The following is a 24,799-nucleotide window of genomic DNA, read 5'->3' as shown; positions in this document are numbered from 1 at the left end:
AGTTATTCACTGTCCCTGCATCCACCGCACTCTGGGGTAGCAGATTCCACAGATTAACAACCCTTCGGGAGAAGTAGTTTTTCCTCAAAACTGTTTTAAATTAGTTGTCCTCCAGTCCTCCGGCACCTCTCCTGTGGCCAGAGAAGATTTGAAAATTGTCAGATCTTCTGCAATCTCCTCCCTTGCCTCCCACAACAGTCTATAATGCATCTCATCTGGGCCTGGAGACTTATCCACTTTTAAGCTCACTGGAACTGTCAATTGTTCCTCCCTCTCAATGTTAATTTGTCCAAGTACATCCCAGTCCCTCTCCCTGATTTCTACACCCAAATCACCCTTCTCCATAGTGAATACAGCTGAAAAGTACTCATTTAAAATCTCCCCATGTCTTCTGGCTCCACACACAGATTGCCACATTGATCTTTAATGGGCCCTATACTTTATCTGGTCATCCTCCTGTCCTTAATATACTTGAAAAACACCTTTGGATTTTCCTTTATTTTACCCACCAGTATTTATTCATGCCCCCTCTTCGCTCTTCTAATTTCTTTTTTAAGTAGCCCTCTCCACTCTGTACACTCCTCTAGGGCTTCTGCTACTTTGAGCCCCCGGTATGTGATATAAGCTTCCCTTTTTTCTCTTATTCAATCCTGGATATTCCTTGACATCCAGGGTTCTATTGACTTGTTGCTCCCACCTTTCACTTTTACAGGAACATGCTGGTCCTGTGCTCTCTCTGTGTAAATCACTTACATCTGTCCAACTGGTACAAAAATTAATCTTTTTAAAAATGCCAATTGATTTTAATCTCAAGGGCTGGGTATAGAGTGTAGGAAGACATGCCTCATTTGAAGACAGCCTTAGTCAAACCACATCTGGAGAACTGCAGAATCTTTGTCAAACCACATCTGGAGCATTTTTCACGATATCCTGGCCTAATGTATGGTCCCACATGACCTAAAGTTGCAACACAGGTGAAATTCGATTTTATTAAAAATACCCAAGGTCCTTGGTGGAGCCCAATAAGCAGCAATCACCAGGTTTCTAACTTTACAACGCAAATAACCTTTTCTTTTTTTTTGAAAAACATTTTATTAAGGCATTTATGATTTTATAACAGTAATTAAAAATGTAAACATCACTCAGTAAATAACCTCCCCCCCCCACCAGCCAACAACAATGCCCAGGTAAAACAGTGTATTCGCCTCTGGGGAAGTCAGCCCAGACCGATACCTGCAGCCATCAACATCACAACAACCCAGCCATCTGCATATTAAGCAGATTGGGACCAAGTCCAATCACTTGGAACCAGGTAAGAGGCCCTCCCCAAGAGGCGGGAAGCCCCTGGGAACTATAAGAATAGGGGCCAAGTTCAGATCAACCCTTCTCTTCCTGCTCGCAACCTTCGAGACCCTTCGACAAAGAAAACCGTAAGTGTTACTCCAGCGATCGCTACCAGATAGGTGCTCCTGACTATCGACTTGTACCAGCCTTTGAATCCCGCAGGCCAGAACCAATTCGAAAGACCATTTGTTTCCCTGACCTGGTGGGCCATTTCCAAAGTTAAGTATTGGCCTTTAGTGGTAGGTAGTAGTCTAGAAGTAGGATTATTGTATAAGTATTTATTGCTGTATATAATAAATGAGTGTTGATTTAACTCTTACTAAGCCGTGTGTTGCATTATTAATCATTATACAACCCCGCCTGGGTAAATGAGGGAAAGAACAGCCCCCCACCGAAATCACAAGAATGTTACAACTGCGGACAGTTGGGACGTTTTGCAAAAGAGTGCAATGGCCCCAAAAAAGCCACAGAAAGCCCAACAAACAGACACTCTGAGTAAGAAAAAGGCAGAGCCCATCCATAGCGTTAGCGCCCGATCGGATCAGATGGACTTGACCGAAACAGACTGACGGTGTACAGGCTCCCCCAGTTGGGTCTGCGATACCCTTTGGGATAGGTCAGGACGACCCTTGGTCGCAGCAAAAATTTGGGGACAGCCTATCGAGTTTCTGTGGGACACAGGAGGTCCCGCACCACCATAAATTCCTCCACCCTTTTTCAAAAGGACACGTGGCCCACTACAGCCACTATCACCCTCAGCGGCTTTACAGGCCACTCGCAGCAGGGACACATCACAGCCCCTGTACCCATTCAAATCGGAACCATAACCACAAAACACCCCGTAGTTTTAGTAGACCTGCCCCACACAGCAGAACACATCCTGGGGATTGATTTTATGAATTCCCACCACCTATCCTTCAATCCAGTCAACCAGTGTGTCTGGAAGATGGCGAAATCCGCTAGAGCCCCCGCAACGCTCAACATAGGGGACTATATGAACAAAATTAGCGCAGTAGGCGAGTTTTGGTTCAACCCCACCACGCTCAGCACGGACAGGCAGGTTAGGGCAGTCCTGCAAAAGAACAGGGCAGCATTCGCGACCCACAAGCATGACTGTGGACGGATGACTGGCTCCGTACAAGTAACAGGACCGGACCCTAGACCCCAAAAACAGTACGGATTCCCCCTAGAAGCAGAGGGAGAAATCCTAAAGGTTATAGAGAGCTTATTAGAGCAGGGCGTACTAAGATCGGTAGCCTCTACTAATAATGCCCCGGTTTGGCCAGTAAGGAAGCCCGACGGATCATGGCGCCTGACCATTGATTATTGGGAACTCAATAAAGTCACCCCCGCAGCAGCCCCCACCGTAGCAACAAGTCCCAAGACCATGATCAAACAGGGACTCAATTCCCGCTATTTCACGGTTTTGGACGTCAGTAATGGATTCTGCTCCATTCCATTGGCAAAGGCGTGCCAGTACAAATTTGCCTTCACTTTTAAAGCACAGCAGTACACGTGGACATGCCTGCCACAAGGCTTCCACAACTCCCTCTCCATTTTCCACCGACAGCTGGCAAATGGACTAGCAAAATTTTCTCGCCACGAATGTCTGGTACAGTATGTAGATGATCTACTACTGCAGACAGACACTAAGGTAGAGCACATTGAGCTTCTGTCCGAACTCCTGGAATTACTACATTCCATTGGCTGTAAAGTCAACCCCAAAAAGGCCCAGATATTGGAAGAAAAAGTGGTATATTTGGGTACAATTATCACACACGGCAAACGCGAGATCGAGCATAAAAGAATTGACTCTATCGCTAAATTGCCCCTTCCCCAGAATGTTTCAGCCCTCAGGTCGTTTTTAGGACTGGTTGGCTACTGCCGAAACTACATGGACGGTTTCGCCAGCAAGGCAGCACCCCTCTCAGACCTCCTAAAGAAAGGAGCCCCCTGGGAGTGGCTTCCGCAGCATACGGATGCTGTGGAATCATTAAAACAGGCGCTCATAGACTTCCGGGTGCGGCGATGACCAGCTAAGTCGCACGTTTCAGCAGCTCCCGTTGGAACGGACCTTTGGGCTCTTAATAGGAGCCCCAACGGCAATTTAAACGGCCAAAAACACTGTGCGGTAAACCAGAAGGGAATCCCGCCCGGACACGCATGGATAAGGGAGAGGATAGCGGCCGGATTGCGGAGGATCCTCTGGAGCAGCGGCAAGGAAGGGAAGCTCAAAGCAAGATGGCGTCGGAAGGTGGCCGCTTGTTATGGGGCCCGGACCAACAAGAGTTCATGCGGCACTGTGTGGAAGAGCTGAAAAAGGAGTTGAAGAAGGAGCTGTTGGCCCCGATATTACAGGCGATTGAAGGGCTAAAGGAGGAGCAGAGGACACAAGAGCTGGAGCTTCGGGTCGTGAAGGCAAAGGCTGCTGAAAATGAAGACGAAATACAGGGCCTGGTGGTGAAGACAGAGATGCACGAGGCACAGCACAAAAGGTGTGTGGAAAGGTTGGAAGTACTGGAGAATAACTCGAGGAGGAAGAATCTAAGAGTTCTGGGTCTTCCCGAAGGCGCAGAAGGGGCGGATGTCGGGACATATGTGAGCACGATGCTTCACTCGCTAATGGGATCGGAGGCCCCGACGGGCCCCTTGGAGGTGGAGGGAGCTTATCGAGTTCTGGCGCGAAGACCGAAGGCGGGAGAAATACCCCGAGCTATAGTGGTGAGGTTTCTCCGCTATAATGATAGAGAGACGGTCCTCAGATGGGCGAAGAAAACTCGGAGCTGTAGGTGGGAGAACGTGGTGATCAGCGTATACCAGGATTGGAGTCAGGAGGGCAAGTTTTAATCGGGCTAAGGCGGTGCTTCACAAAAAGAAGATCCAGTTTGGAATGTTGCAACCGGCGAGATTGTGGGTCACACACCAAGGGAAGCACCACTACTTTGAGACGGCAGAAGAGGCATGGACATTCATTGTGGACGAGAAGCTGGAATAGTCGGGCAACAGAAAGAACCTTTGGGACAAAGTGGTGGGGTGATTATGTGGGGCGAGGAAAAAGGGGGGGGAGGATGGTTTTTTCAATTTGTTAATTTTGCGATCCTGGAACATTTCTCTCTTACCCATGTTGGGGGGGGTGGGAGTATGAGGAACTGTGGGCGCCGGCCATTAGGGGCGGGGCCGAGTGGGAAACGCGGGCTTTGTTCCCGCGCTATGGTAATTATGGCGGGAACAGGGACGCAGGAAGGAGGGGGCATCGCACAGTGGGAGCCGAGGACAAAGGGGGAAAGCCGAGGTCAGCCAGAGTTCGCTGACTTCTGGGAGCAACATGGGGGGTGTAACTACGCTAGAGGGGGATCTAGCGGAGGTGGGGGAGGGGGGGTTAACTGGGTTGCTGCTGCTAAGGAGAAGGGGGAGCTGTTATGGGATGGGGTGGTCGAGGCGGGAGGGCGCCGTCGGGGGGATATACGGGTACGTGGGAACCGGGTGAGGAGCTGGGTTAAAAAAGGGGATGGCTAGTCGACCGGGGGGGGTGGTTAAAGAGCCCCCCAACCCGGCTGATCACGTGGAACGTGAGAGGGCTGAACGGGCCGATTAAAAGGGCACGGGTACTCGCACACCTAAAGAAATTAAAGGCAGATGTGGTTATGTTGCAGGAGACGCATCTGAAACTGATAGACCAGGTCAGACTACGTAAAGGATGGGTGGGGCAGGTGTTTCATTCGGGTTTAGATGCGAAGAACAGGGGGGTGGCTATCTTAGTGGGGAAACGGGTACTATTTGGGGCAAAGACCATAGTGGCGGATAGTGGGGGTAGATATGTGATGGTGAGTGGCAGATTGCAAGGGGAGGCGGTGGTTCTGGTGAACGTATATGCCCCGAACTGGGATGATGCAAATTTTATGAAGTGTATGTTGGGACGTATCCCGGACCTGGAGGCGGGAAAGTTGGTAATGGGGGGAGACTTCAATACAGTGCTTGATCCATGGCTGGACCGGTCGAGGTCCAGGACCGGGAGGAGGCCGGCAGTGGCCAGGGTACTCAAGGACTTCATGGAACAGATGGGAGGGGTAGACCCCTGGAGATTTAGTAGGCCTAGGAGTAAGGAGTTCTCATTTTTCTCCCATGTTCATAGAGTATACTCACGGATAGACTTTTTTGTCTTGGGAAGGGCACTGATTCCGAAGGTGACAGGGACGGAATATACGGCCTTAGCCATTTCGGACCATGCTCCACATTGGGTCGACCTGGAGGTAGGAGAGGAAAAAGAACAGCACCCACTCTGGAGAATGGATATGGGCTTATTGGCGGATGAGGGGGTATGTCTAAGGGTGAGGGGGTGTATCGAAAGGTACTTGGAGCTTAATGACAACGGAGAGGTTCAGGTGGGAGTGGTCTGGGAGGCGTTGAAGGCGGTGGTCAGAGGGGAACTGATATCCATAAGAGTACATAAAGGGAAGCAAGAGGGTAAAGAAAGGGAGCGATTTCTGAAAGAACTTCTGAGGGTGGACAGGCAATATGCAGAGGCACCGGAGGAGGGACTGTACAGGGAAAGACAAAGGCTACATGTGGAATTTGACCTGCTGACCACGGGTAAGGCAGAGGCACAGTGGAGGAGGGCACAGGGTGTACAGTATGAGTATGGAGAGAAGGCGAGTCGGCTACTGGCCCACCAATTGAGGAAGAGGGGAGCAGCGAGGGAGATAGGTGGGGTGAGAGATGAGGAGGGAGAGATGGAACGGGGAGCGGAGAGAGTGAACGGGGTGTTCAAGGCATTTTATGAGAGGTTATATAAGGCTCAGCCCCTGGAAGGGAAGGAGGGAATGATGCATTTCCTGGATCAGCTGGAATTCCCTAAGGTGGAGGAGCAGGAGAGGGCGGGACTGGGAGCACAGATTGAGATGGAGGAGGTGATAAAAGGGATTGGGAGCATGCAGGCGGGGAAGGCCCCGGGACCGGACGGATTCCCGGTGGAATTTTATAGGAAGTATATGGACCTACTGGCCCCGCTTTTGACGAGAACCTTTAATGAGGCCAGGGAAAGGGGGCAGCTGCCCCCGACTATGTCGGAGGCAACGATATCGCTCCTTTTGAAGAAGGAAAAAGACCCGCTGCAGTGTGGGTCCTACAGGCCCATTTCCCTTTTAAATGTAGATGCTAAGCTCCTGGCTAAGATGATGGTGACAAGGATAGAGGACTGTGTCCCGGGGGTGGTCCACGAGGATCAAACTGGGTTCGTTAAGGGGAGACAGCTGAACACAAATATACGGAGGTTGCTAGGGGTAATGATGATGCCCCCACCAGAGGGGGAGGCGGAGATAGTGGTGGCGATGGACGCCGAGAAAGCATTCGACAGAGTGGAGTGGGATTATCTGTGGGAGGTGCTGAGGAGATTTGGTTTTGGAGAAGGGTTTATTGGATGGGTACAGCTGCTGTGTAGGGCCCCGGTGGCGAGCGTGGTCATGAACAGACAGAGGTCTGACTGACTTCCGTCTTCATAGGGGGACGAGGCAGGGGTGTCCCCTGTCTCCGTTACTGTTTGGATTGGCGATTGAGCCCCTGGCCATAGCACTGAGGGGCTCCAGGAAGTGGAGGGGAGTACTCAGGGGAGGAGAAGAACACCGGATATCATTGTATGCAGATGATTTATTGCTGTATGTTGCAGACCCAGTGGAGGGGATGCCTGAGATAATGCAGACACTTAGGGAGTTTGAGGAATTTTCGGGGTATAAATTGAATATGGGGAAGAGTGAGTTGTTTGTGGTGCATCCGGGGGAGCAGAGCAGGGGAATAGATGACTTACCGCTGAGGAAGGTGACAAGAGATTTCCGGTACTTAGGGATTCAGATAGCCAGGAGTTGGGGAACCTTACATAGGCTTAATTTAACAAGATTGGTGGAACAGATGGAGGAGGATTTTCAGAGATGGGACATGGTGCCTCTGTCACTGGTGGGTAGGGTGCAGGCGGTCAAAATGGTAGTCCTCCCGAGATTCCTTTTTGTGTTTCAGTGCCTTCCGGTGATGGTCACAAAGGCTTTTTTCAAGAGAATTGAGAAAAGTGTCATGAGTTTTGTGTGGGCCCGGAAGACCCCGAGAGTGAGGAGGGGGTTATTGCAGCGTAGCAGGGATAGGGGGGGACTGGCACTACCGAGCCTAAGTGAATACTACTGGGCCGCCAATATCTCAATGGTGTGTAAGTGGATGGGAGAAGGGGAGGGAGCGGCGTGGAAGAGATTGGAGATGGCATCCTGCAAAGGAACCAGCCTACAAGCAATGGTGACGGCGCCGTTGCCGTTCTCTCCGAAGAAATACACCACAAGTCCAGTGGTAGTGGCAACACTAAAAATTTGGGGGCAGTGGAGACGACATAGGGGAAGGACGGGAGCCTCAGTGCGGTCCCCGATAAGAAATAACCATAGGTTTGTCCCGGGGAGAATGGATGGGGAATTTGGAGCATGGCAGAGAGCTGGGGTTGTGCAACTGAGAGATCTGTTTGTAGACGGGACGTTTGCGAGTCTGGGAGCGCTGACGGAAAAATATGGGTTGCCCCAAGGGAATGAATTTCGATACATGCAACTGAGGGCTTTTGCGAGGCAGCAGGTGAGGGAATTCCCGCAGCTCCCGACGCAGGAGATTCAAGATAGAGTGATCTCAGGGACATGGGTGGGGGATGGTAGGGTGTCGGATATATACAGGGAAATGAGGGACGAGGGGGAGAGCATGGTGGATGAGCTGAAGGGGAGATGGGAAGAAGAGCTGGGGGAAGAGATTGAGGAGGGGCTGTGGGCTGATGCCCTACGTAGGGTAAACTCGTTGTCCTTGTGCGCTAGGCTAAGCCTGATACAATTCAAGGTTTTGCACAGGGCGCATATGACCGGAGCAAGGCTCAGTAAATTTTTTGGGGTAGAGGATAGGTGTGGGAGATGCTCGAGAAGCCCAGCAAACCACACCCACATGTTTTGGTCATGTCCGGCACTGCAGGGGTTCTGGGTGGGGGTGGCAAAGGTGCTTTCGAAGGTGGTGGGGGTCCGGGTCGAACCAAGCTGGGGGTTGGCTATATTTGGGGTTGCAGAAGAGCCGGGAGTGCAGGAGGCGAGAGAGGCTGACGTGTTGGCCTTTGCGTCCCTAGTAGCCCAGCGCAGGATATTGTTGATGTGGAAGGAAGCCAAACCCCCGGGCGTGGAGACCTGGATAAACGACATGGCAGGGTTTATAAAACTAGAACGGATAAAGTTCGCACTAAGGGGTTCGGCTCAATGTTTCACCAGGCGGTGGCAACCGTTCATTGACTAGCTCGCAGAACGATAAAGGAAATGGGAAGGTAACAGCAGCAACCCGGGGGGGGGGGAGCCCGGGCGGGTCCTCAGGGGTGTTTTTGTATAGATATTTGTATTAGGCTATGTATATTGGATTGTTTGATTTCATTTTTGGAGAGTTATTATTTTTGATTTGGCAGTTGCCATTTAGTTTATATATATATCATTTATTTATTTGTTAAAAACGGCCACTGTTATTTATACTGTTTTATTGTTGTAAAAAGGAAAACCTTTGTATTGTTTTGTTTGGCCAAAAAATTTGAATAAAATATATATTTTTTTAAAAAACAGGCACTCATAGCCGCCCCCGCACTACAAGTTCCAGACCCACTTTCCCCTTACGCAATAGAGGTAGCGACCACAGACCGCACCCTTTCAGCCGTGCTCCTGCAGGAACGGCACGACCAGTTAAGACTCGTAGCTTACGCTTCCCGACTTTTAGATGCTCTGGAGCAGGGATTCTCAGCCTGTGAGAGGCACCTGCTCGCAGTTTTCTTGGCAGTTCAGTACTTTTCCTACATTACCGGACTGAACCCCATCACCATTTTGACCAAACATACCCCCACACAACTTTTACTGGACGGACGACTCAAGGACGGTACCGTCAGCCAAATACGCGCAGCTAGATGGACCCTTCTCTTGCAGGGACGGGACATCACAGTAAAACGGACAAAGACACACACATACTTAGCGGACAATTTGCAGTACCCCGGAAGCCCCATGAGTGTGAAATCATCTCTCCACACCACAACACAGGCCCCTTTATAGGAAAAACACCCCCCAGAAAAATAGGAAATTCATCTCAGAGCCCCCCTCACCCGGACACGTGTGACCCCATTAAGATTTATGTGGATGGATCTTCCACAGTCTTAGATGGGCAACGCATAACAGGTTGTGGGATTTATGTTGAGGACGTGCAGGGACACGCCCTCGAGGAAATAGCATTGAAACTACCCGGACACTTAGGTGCGCAGGCAGCAGAGCTTGCGGCCATCGCATACATAGTAGAGCACCCAGATTCCTTCCCCAGCCCAGCAAACATATACTCGGACAGGCTCTATGTCTGCAACAGCCTTACAGAATTTCTGCCCCTGTGGGAAACAAGAGGATTTGTTTCCGCGGACGGGAAACTCCTCCCCTCAGCCCCATTACTCCTCCATATTTTAGATAAAGCCCAGAACAGGACTTTTGGCATCATAAAAGTCCGCAGCCACCATCGTTCCTCCCCCCCGGAAATGTAAAAGCCGACGCACTGGCTAAGGCAGGATCCAGGCATGGGTACTTTTGGAAACCCCCCGAAAGCGCGCCAGTGAGTGCAGTTCAGGTCACGCAGACTAGGATCGAGGATCTAGTAGAGGCCCAGAAGCAGGATCGCGCTCTCACTGAGATTGTGAAAGGGGAGTTTCCAGCCTCCTACGAGAGGTTCAGAAATACACTAACCACACATGACGGTGTGGTGTTAAAGGACACCCTTTATGTAGTTCCTGAGCAGGATAGGAACCAATTGTATATTCCATGATGGTCATGGACACCAGCGAATCGATCCCACTACAGCCCACCTCAAACAGCTTTGTTGGTGGCCAATCTCAAGGAAGATGTAAGCCATTACATTGAGAATTGCCTTATCTGCGCGCAGAACAACCCCGATAGATATGCCAAAAAGGCCCAACTCAGCCACACCCGACCCGTTAACGGCCCCTGGACTAACCTCCAGATCGATTTTATAGGTCCATTGCCCCCTTGCAGGAATGGCTATAAATATGTTCTGGTGGTCATTGACACTTTTACCAAGTGGGTGCAAGCATTTCCAGCCCGCAGCGAAAACCACAGCCAAGATCCTAACCCACCACATCTTTACAAGCTGGGGACTCCCCCACAGTATTGAGTCGGACCAAGGTTCTCACTTTACGGGACGGATCATGCAGAACGTCCTCACGATATTTGGCATCACCCAAAGATTCCACATTGCGTACCACCCACAGTCGAGTGGTATCGTGGAGCGCATGAATCGGACCCTAAAAACCACCCTCAGAAAAATGGTCCAGCAGAACAACACCACTTGGGATTCTGACCTCCCCTTTGCGCTGATGTTTTTCCGTAACACTGTTTCCACCTCCACAGGTTACACCCCACACACCCTCATGACCGGACGCCCCATGAAAGGGACAGAATACTTGTTAGGTTTAGACCTGACCAGCCCCGAAGTAACGGCCCTCACCCACGAGAAAGCCGTGGAGCTATTAGTTGCTAATGTAAAAACGGCTCAGTTAGCAGCCGCAGTGAAATTGGGCACCAAAAAGAAACAGAGCAAGGCCTGTTTTGATAAGGCAGTGCATGCAACGGAGTACGATATCGGCCAGCAAGTGATGTTGGCTGTACATAACCCCAGCACATTCCTGTCTCCAAAATACTCGGGTCCGTACTCCATTTCGGATAAAGTAAGCCCATCAGTATACAAAATAAAATACCCAAATGGTAAGACTGAGTGGTTTCATATAAACCAGTTAAAGGCTTATGGAACACAGTCAAACCACGCCCACCACGTCATGCTTGACGCAGCAGACCACACCCCGCCCACAACCAACGTAACCCGACCAACCCCTACCACGTCCAGCCCAGCCACGGACTCGACCTCGACTCCACCCCCAAAATATACACTCCGCCCCGGAACGCCCACAGACTGCAGCAGCAGAGACAGCGACTGTGACTCGGACGATAGCCACAGCACGCCTCCCTACTATCCCCAGGCAACCGGACCCACACCCAGCGACTCCGACTACGATCCCAGTGATCCCTTCCTGATCACTTTGCTAAATAAATCCCACCACCGACCACTGAACCACACGGACGATCCCGACTTTGTCCCCACACAACTCGACACAACTCATTGGCATGGCGACAACTCCTACAGACTCGTCCGAAACGACGAAAGCAACCCCAACTCACACCAAGTAGCTTTCAGCCCTAATTCACTCCAGAGTTTGGCACCCGGGAGAAGGGGACGACCTCGAGTCTGACTCCCAAGCCGCCAACCCTTTTGCGACCCTGTTCGCAACAGAGAACTGAGGTGTCCACATGATGTTTAAAGGAAACGCTTGAGAGAAGTGTTGTCCTTCCTGATGGAACCTGCAGGATGTTTTATGTTGTTCGTATGTTTGTTTTGTGTTGTTCGTCCGACAGGAGAATTTTTTTTTCCAGCCGCTTGTTCAGCGGTACCAACTTATCTGCAGATACCTGGTCAACAGACCACACGCTTGTTCAGCGGAACTAGCTTTTCAGCTGATACTGGTTCGGGTATCAGACGCCCGATCGTAACTGCTCTTCTGATTCAAGGATAGAATCTCTACGGCAGCCCCACCACAATGACTACATTTTTGCCCGTTCTTGTCGGTTGCTCAGGCAGTGGAGAAACGGCGTGAGACCCGCCCTGCCTGGGGACCCCCCCATTGGTCAAACACGCTCGGGTAGGGGAAATACGGCATTGGTAGCCGTCCTACCCGGGGACCCCATCCAAATCTTACCCGGCGCGGCCCATACGCACCTCATTTGACATTTTTCATTTCAAAAAGTTTTTATTTGTTTAGGCGACCTTTAGGTTGCTGCCATATGCTATTTACATCCTGGAACATTTGGATGGTAAATCAGCACTGGTTCATGATTGGGAAGTGTGCTGTGTCCTAAAATTTGTTTTTGGAAAAAAAATAAGGGAGTCACACATAGTGACCAATTATAAGGGAATAATTGGCCCCAAAGGACAGACACACTAGCATACCAGATATTAAACAGAGGTAGTTACAGACACTATGCTTGTTTTACAGAACTCCAGAAGCTCCAGGACCGGAGAAAATACAGAGAACACAAAGAAAGAAAAGGAAAGGGGACAGCCATGAGGACTTCCTTCATCGTGCTCAACATTATTTTTGTGGACATTTGGTTGCGCGGGAACGTGAACCCCATTACTTCAAACCTCCCTGCCGTTAATATTTCACTGCCCCGCACCCAGAGCCCAGTCACCAGCGACACTGCATCTTCTTGGTGTGCCAGGTTCATAACCTGGTACTCCCTGTCCTACATGATCGAAGCACTGTTAGTGTTGGCGATACTCTGCTGTGTAGTGCAGACTATGCGCCTACGTAAATGGAGAAGGAGAGCGTACCGCGCTCGAACCCAGTATATCGGATCAGATCCCCTATATTCGATTACGACCAGACCCCCGACCCCCGCGATCTATAACAAAATAATAAAGAGCATTCACTTGCGTTATTACTGTGAATAAAGAAATGTACAAATTTTTCATGAAAAAAATACTGTATGGTCCTGAGCTTGACTGCCAAGCCAGGAAAGATTATGGAATGATGTGATTTTTGTTGTATGTTTTAGGAAGATAGGATAATGCAATGTTTAGTGAGTATAGTGTAATAATGTTAATAGTGTTAATAATGTAATAATAATAAGAGAAAGCCTATAATGTGGCAAAGAGTAGTGGGAAGTCAGAAGATTGGGAAGGCTACAAAAACAAACAGAGGATAACAAAGAGAGAACTAAGGAAAGAGAGGATCAAATATGAAGGTAGGCTAGCCAGTAACATTAGAAATGATAGTAAAAGTTTCTTTAAATACATTAAAAACAAACGGGAGGCAAAAGTTGACATTGGGCCGCTCCAAAATGACGCTGGTAATCTAGTGATGGGAGACAAGGAAATAGCTGAGGAACTAAATAAGTACTTTGCGTCAGTCTTCACAGTAGAAGACATGACTAATATCCCAACAATTCCGGAGAGTCAGGGGGCAGAGTTCAATATGGTAGCCATCACAAAGGAGAAAGTGCTAGAAAAACTAAGAGACCTAAAAATTGATAAATCTCCGGGCCCAGATGGGCTACATCCTAGAGTTCTAAAGGAGATAGCTGAAGAAATAGTGGAGGCGTTAGTTATGATCTTTCAAAAGTCACTGGAGTCAGGGAAAGTCCCAGAGGATTGAAAAATCGCTGTTGTAACCCCCCTCTGTTCAAGAAGGGAACAAGGAAAAAGATGGAAAATTATAGGCCAATTAGCCTAACCTCGGTTGTTGGCAAGATTCTAGAATCCATTGTTAAGGATGAGATTTCTAAATTCTTGGAAGTGCAGGGTCGGATTAGGACAAGTCAGCATGGATTTAGTAAGGGGAGGTCGTGCCTGACAAACCTGTTAGAGTTCTTTGAAGAGATAACAAATAGGTTAGACCAAGGAGAGCCAATGGATGTTATCTATCTTGACTTCCAAAAGGCCTTTGATAAGATGCCTCACGGGAGACTGCTGAGTAAAATAAGAGCCCATGGTATTCGAGGCAAGGTACTAACATGGATTGATGATTGGCTGTCAGGCAGAAGGCAGAGAGTTGGGATAAAAGGTTCTTTTTCGGAATGGCAACCGGTGGCAAGTGGTGTCCCGCAGGGTTCAGTGTTGGGGCCACAGCTGTTCTCTTTATATATTAACGATCTAGATGACGGGACTAGGGGCATTCTGGCTAAGTTTGCCGATGATACAAAGATAGGTGGAGGGGCAGGTAGTATGGAGGAGGTGGGGAGGCTGCAGAAAGATTTAGACAGTTTAGGAGAGTGGTTCAAGAAATGGCTGATGAAATTCAACGTGGGCAAGTGCGAGGTCTTGCACTTTGGAAAAAAGAATAGAGGCATGGACTATTTTCTAAACGGTGACAAAATTCATAATGCTGAAGTGCAAAGGGACTTGGGAGTCCTAGTCCAGGATTCTCTAAAGGTAAACTTGCAGGTTGAGTCCGTAATTAAGAAAGCAAATGCAATGTTGTCATTCATCTCAAGAGGCTTGGAATATAAAAGCAGGGATGTACTTCTGAAGCTTTATAAAGCATTAGTTAGGCCCCATTTAGAATATTGTGAGCAATTTTGGGCCCCACACCTCAGGAAGGACATACTGGCACTGGAGCGGGTCCCGTGGAGATTCACACGGATAATCCCAGGAATGGTAGGGCTGACATATGATGAACGTCTGAGGATCCTGGGATTATATTCATTGGAGTTTAGGAGGTTGAGGGGAGATCTAATAGAAACTTACAAGATAATGAATGGCTTAGATAGGGTGGATGTAGGGAAGTTGTTTCCATTAGCAGGGGAGACTAGAACCCGGGGGCACAGCCTTAGAATAAAAGGGAGTCACTTTAGAACAGAGATGAGGAGAAATTTCTTCAGCCAGAGAGTGGTGGGTCTGTGGAATTCATTGCCACAGAGGGCGGTTGAGACCGGGACGTTGGGTGTCTTTAAGACAGAAGTTGATAAATTCTTGATTTCTCGAGGAATTAAGGGCTATGGAGAGAGAGCGGGTAAATGGAGTTGAAATCAGCCATGATTGAATGGTGGAGTGGACTCGATGGGCCGAATGGCCTTACTTCCGCTCCTATGTCTTATGGTTTTATGTTCTTATGTTAAAATAGAGGTTCCAAGTTTGTTATTTTGTAAATGCATGTCCCTGCCTGACATAGCGCCCTTAGAATTGATAGGTAAAAATGTTTTGTGCATAGCTAGGGTCAGAGCAGAGGCCATGTAGGAGGTGTGTCCCCCCGGTCAGGGAATGGAAAGAACAAAATTTATGTGATCCTTCACGCTAGGATCACAAGGAGGGAATGTAGCCACCTAAATGGCTGATTCCCGATTAGAATGGTTAAACCCCGATCTAAAATGGCAAACGAAAGAGGCTGATGAGAAAATCAGCCAACAGGACTCAAACGGACGACTGCAGGTAAAACAGTGTATTCGGCTCTGGGGAAGTCAGCCCAGACCGATACCTGCAGCCATCAACATCACAACAACCCAGCCATCTGCATATTAAGCAGATTGGGACCAAGTCCAATCACTTGGAACCAGGTAAGAGGCCCGCCCCAAGAGGCGGAAAGCCCCTGGGAACTATAAGAATAGGGGCCAAGTTCAGATCAACCCTTCTCTTCCTGCTCGCAACCTTCGAGACCCTTCGACAAAGAAAACCGTAAGTGTTACTCCAGCGATCGCTACCAGATAGGCGCTCCTGGCTATCGACTTGTACCAGCCTTTGAATCTCGCAGGCCAGAACCAATTCAAAAGACCATTTGTTTCCCTGACCTGGTGGGCCATTTCCAAAGTTAAGTATTGGCCTTTAGTGGTAGGTAGTAGTCTAGAAGTAGGATTATTGTATAAGTATTTATTGCTGTATATAATAAATGAGCATTGATTTAACTCTTACTAAGCGGTGTGTTGCATTATTAATCATTACTTGGACTTGAACCACGTGGTAGTATCAGAAGATACCTGGCGACTCATGAGCAAAGGTGACAGAATTAGAGCTAATAAAACTAAGGCTAATAAGAGCAACACTCTTCAACGTCAACACCTTATCAGCTACAAGATGCCATCCAACAGCACCATCACAAACATCGGAAAAAGAAAGGGACTCCAAATCAGACAGCAAAGTGATTTGATCACTTCTTGGTTCCTGTGGCACAGGGACGTTGATGGCGTTCATAACCAAGAAAGACATTTGACCATGGTGATTAATGGTTTTTGGACTCACACGAATGATTTGGACTTATTGTTTAATCACTGTTCCCATGACTTGTATATACCTTACCTTATCTACCTGTTCTTTGTTCAATTTTCTTAAAGTGTACAGAACATAGGAACATATAAAAAAGGGGGGATGTGGTGATGTGCATCAATGTAAATGCATGTAGGCTAGCTAGACACTAGAGGGAGCACCAGAAACATCACACACACACGCTCAACCAATAGATCAATTAGATACGACAGGACCAATAGACATTCACGATACACAAGGAGGTGACACGACCACATTACACCAACCCATATATAAAGGACACCACACACATGATCAGCCTCTTTCCAGTGGAGACAGTCAGTGAGTACAGAGACAGGGTTGATTCAATATTACACCCACCACGTGGATTGCAGCAGCTGGTTAGTCAGTCTGGGTAGCTATACTAGGATTAGCAGTAGTGTCGCACCCGAGTAATAGAAGTGCAAATAGTTTAATAAACGTGTTGAAGTTATCTCCACGTCTGAACCTTCCTTTGTCAAGTGCACCACAAGGAAGCCGCTTATGTTACACCTACAACATAACAAATCACTAGACAGACTGGAACTACCAGTGGTGGGGGAGCTGGAAGCACCAATAGACCTGGGAGAAATCATGGAGAGCACCAGCTCCATGCAGGCAGGGAAGGGGAAGGCACCGGGACCCGATGAGTGCCCCCCCCCCGGAGAGATCAGAGGTGGTTGTCTCCCTGGGCGCAGAAAAGGCCTTCGAAAGAGTCGAATGGAACTACCTCCTCGAGGTACTGGAACGGTTTGGGCTAGGAGCGGGATTCACCGTCTGTGTGAGGCTCCTGTACAACGCTCCCAAAGCGAGCGTTCGAACTAACACCACCAGCTCTGAATACTTCCAGCTACAGAGAGGAACAAGACAGGGCTGCCCCCTGTCCCCACTCTTGTTCGCGCTAGTGATCGAACCCCTGGCGATAGCCCTGCGGGACGCAAATAGCTGGAAGGGAATCCGGAGAGGAGACAGAGAGCACAGAGTCTCACTCTATTCAGGTGACCTGTTCCTCTATGTCTCAAAACCACAGGAGGGTCTGAAGGCAATACTACAAATACTGAAAGAGATTGGAACCTTATCGGGTGACAAACTTAACCTGGGCAAAAGCGAGGCATTCCCAGTGAACCCAAAACGGGGAAGGACAGAGCTGAAGGGGTTCCCGTTTAAAACGGCCCAGAACAGATTCCGTTACCTGGGGATCCAAATAGCCAGAGACTGGACACAGATCCACAAGTGTAACCTGACCAGCCTGGTGGAGGAAGTAAGAAAAGACCTTCAACGGTGGGGCTCACTCCCACTCTCCTTGGTGGGGAGAGTGCAGACGATCAAGATGAACGTACTGCCAAGGTTCCTCTTCCTGTTTAGATCCATCCCGATCTTCATCCACAAGTCCTTTTTCCAAAACGTAGACAGGCTAATCATGGCGTTAGTGTGGGGGGATAAGAACCCGAGAATTCCCAAACCGACACTGCAAAGAGGAAAAGTCAAATGGAGCTTGGCTTTACCGAACCCACAATACTACCACTGGGCAGAAACGACAGAAAGAGTGGGGGATGGGTCTTAGAACCCGACACAGATTGGGTTTAAATGGAGGAGGCATCCTGTAAAGGAACGACCCTCCGGGCCCTGGCTACAGCAGCACTCCCATCCCCCTCAACAAGATACACAACAAGCCCAGTGGAAGCGGCCACGCTGAGAACATGGACCCAGCTCAGACAACACTTCGGGATAACCAAAATGTCCCCCATGGCCCCCATCTGCGGCAATCACAGATTCCCCCCCCCAGCCATGCTAGACACCACCTTCAAAAGATGGAGGCGGGACGGGGGCACATTGACGGTCGGAGACTTCTACGTAGGGCACAGACTGGCGACACTGGACGAGGAAGTGGAAACTAGCAAAAGGACAGGAATTGAGACACCTCCAAATAAAACACTTCCTCCGCAAAGAGACAGTAGGGTACCCCGGAGCCCCAGAAAACACATACTAGAGGACCTGATAGGCACAAGCAGCAAGAAGGGGGGGGCGAGGTGGGAAAATATACAGACAGCTACTGGACAAAAATGGGAGGACGAACTGGAGACAAAGATAGGGTGGGGACTCTGGAGCGCAGCGCTGAGCAGGGCGAACTCCAGCACCTCCTGCGCAAGGCTACGCCTAATGCAGCTCAAAGTGGTGCACAGAGCGCACCTGACCAGAACCCGAATGAGCAGGTTCTTACCGGAGGTGGAGGACAAATGTGAGCGGTGCCAGAGGGGCCCGGCCAACCACACCCACATGTTTTGGGCTTGCCCCAAGCTTGCTGGGTTCGGGACAGCCTTCTCCGAGGCAATGTCCAAGGTTGTGGGGGTGAGGTGAAGCCATGCCCAATCGTAGCAATCTTCGGGGTATCGGAGCAGCCAGAGCTACACATGGGGAAGGGGGCCAACGCCCTTGCTTTCGCTTCCCTAACCGCACGCCGAAGAATCCTGCTCGGCTGGCGATCGACAGCACCACCCACAGCTGCAGACTGGCTCGCTGACCTTTCGGAATTTCTCCACCTGGAGAAGATTAAGTACGCCACCCGAGGGTCAGAGGAAGGCTTCCTGGATACCTAGGGGCAGTTCGTCGGCCTGTTCCAAAACCTGTTCGAGGCCAACAGCGAGGAGTAGGGGGGGTATAAAAATGAGAAAAGCCAATAAAAAGATTTTCAAAAAAACCCAATGATAATAATATGGTAGGGTGGAAATTTGGGAGGGTGGAAATTTGGGAGAAAATGTGAAAAAGGAGAATAAAAATATATATTTTTTAAATATTTTATTTTAAAATAAAAGCTTTGGACATGTCCAAAATAATGTGGACATGGTTTGCAGGCCCTCCCACACACCACCCACACCTGTCCTCCACCCCTTCAAAAACCCTGCTCATCCGAACCACCGTCATGCGTGCCCGATAGACCACCTTGAATTGTATCAGGCTGAGCCTGGCACACAATGAGGACGTGTTGGCTCTACTAAGAGCATCCTCCCACAGACCCACCTCTAGCTCCTTACCCAGCTCATCTTCCCACTTTCGCTTTACCTCTCCTATCTGAGTTCCCTCCCACTCCATAAGCTCTTTATAAATTTTCGAGACTTTCCCCTCCCCCACTCCCGTTTTTGAAACTAACCTATCCTGTATCCCCTGTGGCGGTAGAAGGGGAAAGGTCAAGACCTGCCTCCTTACAAAGTCCCTCACCTGCAAATAACGAAACGCATTGCCTCCCGGCAGTTCAAACTCCTCCTTCAAATCCTCCAAACAAGAAAAGCTCCCATCAATAAACAGGTCCCCCAGCCTCTCAATCCCTGCTCTCTGCCACCTTCAAAACCCCCCATCCAACCTCCATGGCACAAACCGGTGGATCCCACAAATTGGAGTCCACACCGACGCTCCCTCCACTCCCATATGCTTCTGCCACTGTCCCCACCCCGACCCACAAAGCCGCCACCACCAACGGGCTTGTGGGGTACCGAGCCAGCAGAGGTGCTGTTACCAGTACCACTAAGCTTGTGCCCCTACATGATGCCGCCTCCACCCACTCCCATACTGACCCCTCCCCCACTTGGATGAGGGAGTTGAAGGGTGGGTCAGTAAATTTGCAGACAATACGAAGATTGGTGGAGTTGTGGATAGTAAGGAGGGCTGTTGTCGGCTGCAAAGAGACATAGATAGGATGCAGAGCTGGGCTGAGAAGTGGCCGATGGAGTTTAACCCGGAAAAGTGTGAGGTTGTCCATTTTGGAAGGACAAATATGAATGCGGAATACAGGGTTAACGGTAGAGTTCTTGGCAATGTGGAGGAGCAGAGAGATCTTGGGGTCTATGTTCATACATCTTTGAAAGTTGCCACTCAAGTGGATAGAGCTGTGAAGAAGGCCTATGGTGTGCTCGCGTTCATTAACAGAGGGATTGAATTTAAGAGCCGTGAGGTGATGATGCAGCTGTACAAAACTTTGGTAAGGCCACATTTGGAGTACTGTGTACAGTTCTGGTCGCCTCATTTTAGGAAGGATGTGGAAGCTTTGGAAAAGGTGCAAAGGAGATTTACCAGGATGTTGCCTGGAATGGAGAGTAGGTCTTACGAGGAAAGGTTGAGGCTGCTAGGCCTTTTCTCATTAGAACGGAGAAGGATGAGGGGCGACTTGATAGAGGTTTATAAGATGATCAGGGGAATAGATAGAGTAGACAGTCAGAGACTTTTTCCCCGGGTGGAACAAACCATTACAAGGGGACATAAATTTAAGGTGAAAGGTAGAAGATATAGGAGGGATATCAGAGGTAGGTTCTTTACCCAGAGAGTAGTAGGGGCATGGAATGCACTGCCTGTGGAAGTAGTTGAGTCGGAAACATTAGGGACCTTCAAGCAGCTATTGGATAGGTACATGGATTACGGTAAAATGATATAGTGTAGATTTATTTGTTCTTAAGGGCAGCACGGTAGCATTGTGGATAGCACAATTGCTTCACAGCTCCAGGGTCCCAGGTTCGATTCCGGCTTGGGTCACTGGCTGTGCGGAGTCTGCACGTCCTCCCCGTGTCTGCGTGGGTTTCCTCCGGGTGCTCCGGTTTCCTCCCACAGTCCAAAGATGTGCAGGGTAGGTGGATTGGCCATGATAAATTGCCCTTAGTGTCCAAAATTGCCCTTGGTGTTGGGTGGAGGTGTTGAGTTTGGGTAGGGTGCTCTTTCCAAGAGCCGGTGCAGACTCAGGGGGCCGAATGGCCTCCTTCTGCACTGTAAATTCAATGATAATCTATGATTAATCTAGGACAAAGGTTCGGCAGAACATCGTGGGCCGAAGGGCCTGTTCTGTGCTGTATTTTCTATGTTCTATGTTCCTGATCATGGCTATATTTGCCACCCAGTACACAAATAACCTTTTCTTAAGTACAGTATAATACTTAAACTGACAGAAAATGTAACTGATGGGGCAGCACGGTGGCGCAGTGGGTTAGCACTGCGGCCTCACGCGCCGAGGTCCCAGGTTCGATCCCGGCTCTGGATCACTGTCCGTGTGGAGTTTGCACATTCTCTCCATGTTTGCCTGGGTTTCGCCCCCACAACCCAAAAATGTGCAGGGTACGTGGATTGGCCACGCTAAATTGCCCCTTAATTGGAAAAAATGAATTGGGTACTCTAAATTTATATTTAAAAAAAAGAAAATGTATCTGACTACCTACTGCCCCTTTACCAACTCCCATTTCCTAATTGACTACACTCACACAGACAAATAACTCAGAGGGGACAGGGTGGTTGAGAGGGAAAGAAAATATTAATAGACTAATTGGATAACGATTTTGATAGACTGGGTGACTTCCAGTTAATATCTTTCTGAAGTTCAGCCTTTCATTTTGGTACTTCATCCTTCTCGACTTGAGATGGTTTTCTCTGGCGAGATTGTTTACTTTTTCTGCAGAATACGCATTATTTCAGGTTCACAGCAAAGATGTGCCAGGGACTCACTGGTTTCAGAACAATAGAGCAGTTCTTTCACTTCAGCAAGCAAGGGAGAGAGAGAACATTCCCTCTCCTTCCAAGATCTCAACACTTCTGTCCAGTTCTCTCAGAAAACATCAAGCAGGGACCAATCATTGATTGTTGTCAGGCAGAACCCACTGGTTGCCAGCTAACCAATTGAACTGACTTTCTCCAAAGCCGGTTCCTAAGATTCACCCGGAACCAAGATGTATGACTTCTCCTTTCCAAAAACAAATCCTGGGAACACAGCGTTCTGGCAAGCACTCTTCTGCTTAAAGGCACATCCTGATTATGGGTTGACCGACCAAAAATAATAAAATAAATGGGAACAAAGGAAATAAACAGGAAGGACTCAGAGCCTTGGTCAAACCATATCTGGATCACTACATTCAGCTTTAACACTGCACCTAGGGAAGAAATTTTCATAACTGAGCTCGATAGATTTTTTGGGGTTAGGGCTCCAAAGAAAATGGAACAAAGGTAGGTAAATAGAAAAATGGAATTGAGATAGAGATTAGGATCTATGACCACAGGGACAGAAGGCCATTCAGCCCCTTGAGTCTGTTCTACCATTCAATTCAAGTAGATCATGTCTATTTAGCAGGAGGCAGAAGATGTAATCTATTGGAGGAGCATGGGGCTTCCCATACTCATCCCTTCGGAGGAGACAGTCCTGACCACCAGAAAGAGGTAGCACTGCATTCCTAATCCTTTTTATCTCCCATCCCACCTACTTTGCATGCAAGCCTGAAAGTGGTAGCAGTATGCAATTCTTCCTTGATCCTCCTTGTTCACCACAATCCAAACTGTATCCTATCTTCATTTCAGTTTGTCAGGATCTGGAAGCTCCTCAGCGAGTGGAGGAAGACGATGAAGAGATACTAGCACTCAACCTGACTGACCTGGAGAAGGGATCTGCACATGATTGAGACAACAGATACAAGTGTGCAAGAGGTAGGCAGTGGGAAAGGATAGGACAGAAGCCACCCTCGAAGGTGAGGTCGCACACTGATTCTGCTGTGGTAGTCAGATGAGGACTACAATGGCCCAGGCTGCAGAGGAAGACTGATGAACACATGCCACAAAATTCTCACTGCATTGAGAAATCTCTCAGAAAGCTGGTACACAATGTCATGGAGAGGTCCAGCGTCACATTGGTGCAGGGTTTCATGCAGGGTTGTGGAGCTCATCCTTTCCAATATGGGATGGGTGGTCACCTCACCTGTTGAACCCACCATGAAAGAGTACCTGATGACTGACGTCATGCAAGAATAAATACCACCTGGAATGAACTACAAATAATTGCTTCTCCATCAGCACCTTTTAGGGGATGCAAAGCTGGACAATAAACAAAGGTTTGACTACGACACCCACATCTCAAGAATGGTTTTTCTTTAAAGTGCAGATAAAAGGGAAAACAAAAAGTGAAACTGTTGGATAATTTGATTAATAAATCAGAGCAGTAATACTCACAGATCTTATGCCTTGAGCAGTTCAGAATCCTGTTAACAGAGCAGAGAGAAATAGTTTCAGTCACATCATTCACCGAAGTACGGATTTCCCACCTATAATCAATAAATGTCGAGAGCCACCGTCCGTGTGCGTCCGAGCATCTATTGGCCTCACCACTGTTGTAAACATCACTCAATTACCTCACACCGGCCTCCCGAATGGGCAAGACAGATCGAATTTTCCTGCAGCAGATAATGAAACTGGGATACATCTGCTTGCTTAACTCATTCTGTTTGCACAATGAGGTGAGGTGGGTTCACTGCTGTCTGGATGGTGAAAAGAGGCAGATTCGGACATGTTGGGAATGCTCTCAACACAAACAAACTACTCAGCCAATGGAGCTAGCTTTTAAAAAGTACTTAAATTCAAGGTGTGTACAGCTGCAGCCTTTGTCCATTCCTGTAGCCTGGCAGCTGATGAGCTTGTTAGATAATTTCAGAGCAGAATGAAATATAAAGGGAGGGACTGGAATCACCTGTGGGCCAGACCAAGGACTGCAGGCTTCCTTCCTTTCAGGACATTTGTGAAATAGTTGAGTTTTCTGGCAGCTCTCAACGTGCCAATACACAATTCATCAGACTGATTGAGTTTATTTTCTCAAGTTGCACAATGAGACAGGTTGTAAGTTGTTAATCCAGTTTCAATGCCTCTAGGCTCTTGTACCCTGCCATACAGAAGCTGGGCGTCACCAATGGCTCACATGATTTCCCCATGAATGCTCCAACATGAGATAGGAAAATAAATCAGTTTTAGCACCAACTCTGAGTGAGACTCTGTGATACAGATGGTTCTGTAACTCAACAGGTTACTGCACATCTGATCCACTTACTGATGGGTATCAGCGTTGGCTCACTTTGTAACACTCTTGCCTCTGGGTGAGAAAGTTGTGGGTTCAAATCCCCCCTCTAGACACTTCAGGTTATCCTTGTGTTCTGATCAATATTTACCCTTCCAATTAAATATTCATAATTAAAATATTATCTAGTCATTGCCACATTACTGTTGTGGAATGTTACTCTGCCCAAATTGGCTGCTTTAATAAGGACACGGGGAGTCCACACCGAATGAAAATAAGAATGGATTTTATTCACAAACGATAAATATACACTTCCCGGTAGATCCCTCATGAGTTCCTCTCCTCTCGGTGTCTTCCTGGCCAGCCTTATATACACTGGATAACTGAGATATGTCGCCCCTAGCATGGGAGCTCGTACTCCGCAAGGAGCACGGGGAAGACAAGCATTCCCATCCTGTAGTCTTGCGCGGGATATTACAGCTGCTGCATTTCCTACTTCACAACAGTAACTGCATTTCCAAAGTACTTCATTTGGCTCTGAAGTATGTAAGAATGTCCTGATGCCACGAAAGTTGCTGTGTAAAAGCATTTTCTTTGTTTTTGTGTTGGAGCCTCAATCAGCCAAATATAAACAATCACAAAATAGAAGTATCGAAATCAAGCAAAAGTGTTGCAAATGTCACCGGGGCCAGAGTGTCGAACACCGAGTGCCCATACCAGAGTGGGGTTTAGGGAAACCTTCAT

General features: G+C 48.6%; 1 protein-coding gene and 1 long non-coding RNA gene across 2 annotated transcripts in view; one reads left to right on the top strand and one right to left on the bottom strand.

The window, feature by feature from the left end:
* The window catches only part of LOC140422431 (uncharacterized), a 98,836-nt gene extending 75,804 nt beyond the window's left edge, over positions 1–23,032 (top strand). Inside the window, exon 3 of the long non-coding RNA XR_011947458.1 lies at positions 22,576–23,032. This is a non-coding gene — a long non-coding RNA (uncharacterized lncRNA). The remainder of the gene's footprint in view (positions 1–22,575) is intronic.
* Positions 1–23,634, bottom strand: part of stx11a (syntaxin 11a) — a 55,015-nt gene extending 31,381 nt beyond the window's left edge. Inside the window, exons 1-2 of the mRNA XM_072507431.1 lie at positions 23,400–23,634; positions 23,221–23,249 (exon numbers count right to left, since the gene is read on the bottom strand). The gene's annotated coding sequence lies outside the window, so the exon portion shown is untranslated. The remainder of the gene's footprint in view (positions 1–23,220; positions 23,250–23,399) is intronic.
* Positions 23,635–24,799: the final 1,165 nt, after the last annotated feature.

The sequence above is a fragment of the Scyliorhinus torazame genome, chromosome 1, assembly GCF_047496885.1.
Source record: "Scyliorhinus torazame isolate Kashiwa2021f chromosome 1, sScyTor2.1, whole genome shotgun sequence".
Lineage (NCBI taxonomy): Eukaryota > Metazoa > Chordata > Chondrichthyes > Carcharhiniformes > Scyliorhinidae > Scyliorhinus > Scyliorhinus torazame.
This window is presented reverse-complemented; position numbering and strand designations above follow the sequence as displayed.